The sequence below is a fragment of the Pogona vitticeps genome, chromosome 6 (assembly GCF_051106095.1).
Source record: "Pogona vitticeps strain Pit_001003342236 chromosome 6, PviZW2.1, whole genome shotgun sequence".
Lineage (NCBI taxonomy): Eukaryota > Metazoa > Chordata > Lepidosauria > Squamata > Agamidae > Pogona > Pogona vitticeps.
This window is the reverse complement of record NC_135788.1, coordinates 112,137,353-112,143,368: the sequence shown is the minus strand read 5'-3', so window position 1 is coordinate 112,143,368 and position 6,016 is coordinate 112,137,353.

Here is a 6,016-nt window from a genome sequence, read left to right as displayed (position 1 = left end):
TGCACTCTTATTTCTGTCAACATCAGCATTTAAAAGCACCCATGCCAGACCAGGTGTAAACAAGGAAGGTATGGGTAGAAGCCAACCCCAAAATTGGTCTGAAGATGGTTTTCAAGATCAGATGTCAGTACACTGCATAAATGAAGACTGCTTCTGTGGAAGCTGCGTTAGAAGCACTATGCATCAAACTTCAAGTAAGAAGCTACACTACTCACCATGGACACCCATCTTTCACAAAATGAAGGCAAAAGCTCAGACTACAGAAACACCAAAAATTATGGCAGTGACAAGTTCCCCCTCACTTAACCTCATTACCATACTTATTCTTATGTAGACCTCAGGTATGTATATACAGCATATAATTACTAGTAGAGCAACTTAGCTGTTCTATATCTACAAATGTGTATCACTAGTCAACTACCTCAGGGCTTTTCCAGAAAGGGCAAGAAAGGAGTGAGTTCAGTACTGTTGGTTTTTGTATTAGATGCTGACACATTTATGATATCAACAAAATATGGGCCAACTCCACCTCTAGTGAGTCTTCCATGACTGAAGAGAAAGTTCCTAAAGTATGGACCAGCTACAGAGATTCTGACTGCGATGTTTTCCCAAGTCATATTAAATGTTGGTTAAACAACTGTTCATGTCTGCATTCTGGTTCTTCACCATGGTCAGGTTACGGCAGCACATTATTTGCTCGGGGAGAAAGTAGATCAAAGCACCTGAATGTGAAACTTCTGTGTATCTTGAAGCTAGCATTTCATTTTAGGTTTCCCAGTCTTTTGTCCTAGCAAGCCAGTTTTGGAAGATACGTCATAATTTCCTTATCAAGAGATGAATGTCTTTACCGGATGTGATGTCAGTCTTTCATTACAGCTGGGTTGCATTGTCACCCATGTTTCTATTATTTGCATTGTTAATACTTCAAGAACGTTGGCTTTCAGAGATGCAGAACAACACTCCATTTATTGTAAGGGTTTACCTTCGTACCACAAGGCTGTTAACTGCCCCCCTTGGTATGCCAACCACAGTACTGTTGGACCTGACTTCCTGATGGACTCAGCAGTGTCTTAAGCAAAGCTAAAAACATCCTTTCTCAGACTTTTTGGGCCTTTCTACTACCCCCACCCCAACTAAATTATGACATCCCCATGTGTCCCTACTTAGATCGATCCATCCTGCCCCTTTAAGAGCTGCTCTTCTGCTTTCAGAGACAGAGCTAGGGGCTTCTGGTTTAGTTTTTTTTAAATTTTGGTCCCATTAGCCACAATCCTAATTAGTGTGTTGGGTAGCCTGTGTGGATGGTTTGCTTGCACCCAAATAGAGGTGGGGGTGGCATTAGTTGATACATCTCTGTGAGATATTAGATACACTGTGACATCAAAAAGGAAGTGCAGAGAAACTCTCTAAGATAATAATCTTAGAACTGCAGAGCTGGAAAGGACGCTAGAGATTTTAAATTATATATTACATTTCTATGGGAAATGCTGATTTGACTTACAAACTTCCTTCCGGAACGGATTAAGTTTGTAAGTCAAGGGTTGACTGTATACAGGTAATTATATTTTAAAGTATACAATGGTGTTTTGCATCCTTAAAACCAATATATATATATATTGGATTTAAGGATGCAAAACACCATTGTATACTCATTGTTTTCAGTTTTAAATATTGTCTTTCAATGATGTAAGCTGCCTATGGTCCTTTTTAAGGAGAAAGACAGGTTAAAAATATTTTAAATAAAATAAAATAATCGAGTCCAGCCCCTGTCAAGGAAGCACAGTGGGAAACTGAACTCCTAACTTCTGACGGCAATCAGATGCCCAGACCATTGAGCTATCCAGCAGCTGGCTCCATAGCTTGTGCCCTCACAGGGCATGGCAGCCCCAGCAGAGCCCAGGCTGAGGAGAAAGGCAGGAAAAAGGGGAGTTACATCTCTTCTGTCTCCCCAACCTTCACCTCAGTGATTTTCCCACATGCTGCCAGTGTCCTCTGCCAACTATTGCTGCTACCAGCTTAATCACTAGTAAGCCAGGTAAATTAACTCATGTGTAAGTGTAAGGTCTATTTCTGGTTTGTTGGTAGCTTTGATGACACTGTCCAACCATCTCGTCCTCTGTCATCCCCCTTCTCCTCTTGCCCTCACACTTTCCCAACATCAAGGTCTTTTTCAGGGAGTCTTCTCTTCTCATGAGATGGCCAAAGGATTGGAGCCTCAGCTTCAGGATCTGTCCTTCCAGTGATCACTCGGGGTTGATTTCCTTTAGAATGGATAGGTTTGTTCTCCTTGCAGTCCAGGGGACTCTCAAGAGTCTCCTCCAGCACCACAGTTCAAAAGCATCAATTCTTCAGTGGTCAGCCTTCTTTATGGCCCAGCTCTCACTTCCATACATCGCTACTGGAAAAACCATAGCTTTGAATATGCGGACCTTTGTCGACAAGATGATGTCTGTTTTTTAAGATGTAGTCTAGGTTTGTCATAGCTTTCCTCCAAAGAAGCAGGTGTCTTCTTTGGTGATCTGGCATCTTCTGCAGTGATCATGGAGCCCAGGAAAGTAAAATCTGTCGCTGCCTCCATATCTTCCCCTTCTATTTGCCAGGAGGTGATGGGACCAGAGGCCACGGTCTTAGTTTTTTTAATGTTGAGTTTCAGACCATTTTTTGTGCTCTCCTCTTTCACCCTCATTACGAGGTTCTTTCATTCCTCCTCACTTTCTGGCAAGATTAGCGTGTCTCACTTTATGTGTGTGATCTCACTTGTTAGTGTGATCTCACTTTATGGCAAGATTAGTGTAGAACAAACTTGCAAGAAATCATATAGGTAAAAGCAATAACAATATAAATTGTTCTCTGCCACATTCTGTATTTCGATTTATCCCTTACCTTGTTCCAAATTCCTGTTTCCTACGATCTTCCCTGACTCAATGGAAAATGAAAAAAAAAGGGGGGCGGGAAAGGATCTCCTCTCCAACCCAAGGCAACCTCTGTGCAAATAGGATTATGACACACAGCATGAGATGCCCATTCAGTACATTCACAGTCTGTTGGGCTTCACTGAATTGAGCCAGAGTCCTCCTTTGAAACTCTTGATAACGAGTGGTTGTGGGGGGAGGGGGAGGAAGGAGGAAGGAACATTAGCAGTGAGTGAACTTAGTACTTGATAAAATGTTGGTTAATCAATTATCCTTCTGTACTTTGAAAAACCATCAGATAAAAGCAGTTGAAACCAGCAGCACTTGTCATGAAGAGAACTTGGAAATGCTGGGACCAAATGGTCAGGAAGTCATTTGCCTCAGGTTCAAAGTCAGGTGGAGCAGGGTGTTTGTTCTGGCCTTGCCAGAGGTAAACGTGGCATGGGTATTGAATGAATATGCTCTCACTGGTCCCACTGCACGATATGCGAGAGCAGCAGAAAAAGCAGGGGCGATCCAACTTATGGAAGCACAGAAATCAAGAACAAGGGTATGACTATACAGCCGGGAAAATACAGTTTGATCCACTGTGTATTTGCAGCTTATCAAATAGGGTTTCCTGAGGTGAATTGCTGCAGCCACCCAGACAACAATTTGCAGGGCAGAGAGCTCTGTTTGCATGGAGCTCCAGCAGCAGAAGCCACCTTAAGGTACTAACAAGGTGCTAATTTCCAGCTCTCTCTCTTTTTGTTTATTTAGTTCTCCAGTATGCCCTAGTGAAACTCTGTACAAGCGCTCAATAGAAACATTGTGTAGAAACTAGGGGCAATTCGTTGAGAGGAACTGACACCCCCTGCAAGTGTCCCTTTGCATCAGATCAGGTGATCTCACTGGCTGGATGCAGACGCAAGTGAGGTCAGCCCCATTGGGGCAAATTTAAACAACCCTCGCTAGCTGAACAAAGAAATATGACCCCCCCTCAAAAAAGGTGATTGCACGAGGGCTCTGCAGGGAACTTTATGTCACATTGTCAACGGTTCTTAATTAGAATTCATCTCTGCTGAATACAACATAGATTGTGGGATAAATGGCCAACATAGTTGCCTCCTGAAAGCGTGGGAGAAGTCACCTTGGTGAAGATTTGGAGATTTTTATTGGCCACTAGAGGGCACCCCAGTGTAAGAAGCAAAGGTTAAGTACTGTACAGCAGTAGTCTCCAACCTTGGGCCTCCAGATGTTCTTGGACTACAACTCCCAGAAGCCTTCACCACCACCTCTGCTAGCAAGGATTTCTGGGAGTTGTAGTCCAAGAACATCTGGAGGCCCAAGGTTGGTGACCACTGCTGTACAGCATTGTGGTAAAGCTTCTATGACCCATTTCCTGGCAAGGGAATAATTAGTTCAAAGCAAAAAATATCGGAAGAAAGGAAAACAAAAGAAAAAAAATCTGAGTGGTTGTAAGTAAAATATTAAAAATCAGAATTTGATAACAGCTGAATTAATAACAGTAAAAATCACGTTCCAAGTCCATTTTGACTTATGGGGACCTTTTTCATGGTTTCCCAAGTATAGAATATTCAGAAGTGGTTTACCATTTCCTTCTTCAGGGGGGTGCCCTGGGACTGTGCAGCTTGCCCAAGGCCACCCAGGCTGGCTCTACTCACAAGAAGCACAGTGGGGAATCGAACTCCCAACCTCTAAAACAATGAGATGGATTAGGGTCACAGAAATGTCACAAATGTCAATGCAAGGGTGGTTGGGGAATTTTATCCAACACAGCTAGACGGGCCCAGGCTGGAGAAGGCTAGTACAGTATTCAACCACCAGGTTGTGTGTACAAAACACCCTTTTCCCACAGCTCTCAGTGTGTATAAAAGGAGATTAGAATTCTAAAGAGGTTAAGTTGATAGTATTTATTACCATATCACTGATTAAACTACAGTGGGCCCTCGAGTTATGAACTTAATCCGTTCTGGAAGTCCATTTGTAACTCGAAAAGTTTGTAAGTCGAAACCAATTTTCCCATAGGAATGCACTGAAAACCATTTAATCCGTTCTGGCTGTTTTGGTTCTTAAGTCAAGGGGCGGTTCGCAAGTTGAAGCATTCGTTCCCATAGGAACTAATGCAAAGCTGCTTAAACCGTTCCTACCACTAGGGGCAGATTCCCCCTCCCCCGCTTTTTTGGTTCGTAACTCAAATCCGCGTTCGCAAGTAGGGTCTATAGAACCCTATGATTCGTAACCCGAAACGTTCGCAACTAGGGCCGTTCATAAGTCGAGGACTTCAGAATAAGAAATCAGCATTTATTTCTTTTAACTGCAGCAGAGTAAAGTTCCAGTTTGCAACAGAAGAATAAGGTGGCTTGCCAGATGCTTATTTTCAAAATAAATTTTAATTAATAAAACACAAATTAAAACTCTGCTATAAGGGGCAATGTGGAAATACTACATTGTTACAGTTAGACTGTCTCATGGGTTGTGAACTTGATAGAACAATAAGCTAAATAAAAAACTCAGAGCAACATCAAGATTGAATTTGTCATGGATCATATCTTAAAGTAAAAAATCAACTGAATTTTTGAATTTGGTAAGTAGTCTTGTGGTGTGTTTTTACACTTGGCTAAGATCAATAAATTGTTACATCTGATGTGCCACAAGATAAGCAGGTTAGGGTTGATTTCTTTAATTTGGATTCCAGTTATGGATTTTCTCGGGAGAAAAAAAATGTCTCAGGATACCCCAAATCAGGTTTTTTGTTTTTCCACCGCACAAATTGTACCTCCAAGGCAGACTGCAACACAATGATGTCTTTTGAGGGACTGAGGGTGATGCTAGAGAAGGGGATAATTTCTCTAAACATTTGACTGGGACCAGAGGAAATATGTTCCACCCTCTTCAATTTCCAGAACAAACCAAGAGAAGAAATAAACCAAATCTTGTGAAAGAGACAAAAACCCATGGAAAGTCTCAGACTGTATCACTCTTTTCACTTTTTCTTACTGAGACAGGGTAAAAGTCATATGCATGGTGGGGAAAATGCCAGTATTACCAGTGCATTTGGGGGACCAAGCTGTCCACCTGTAACAGCAGATAGAGCCTTAATT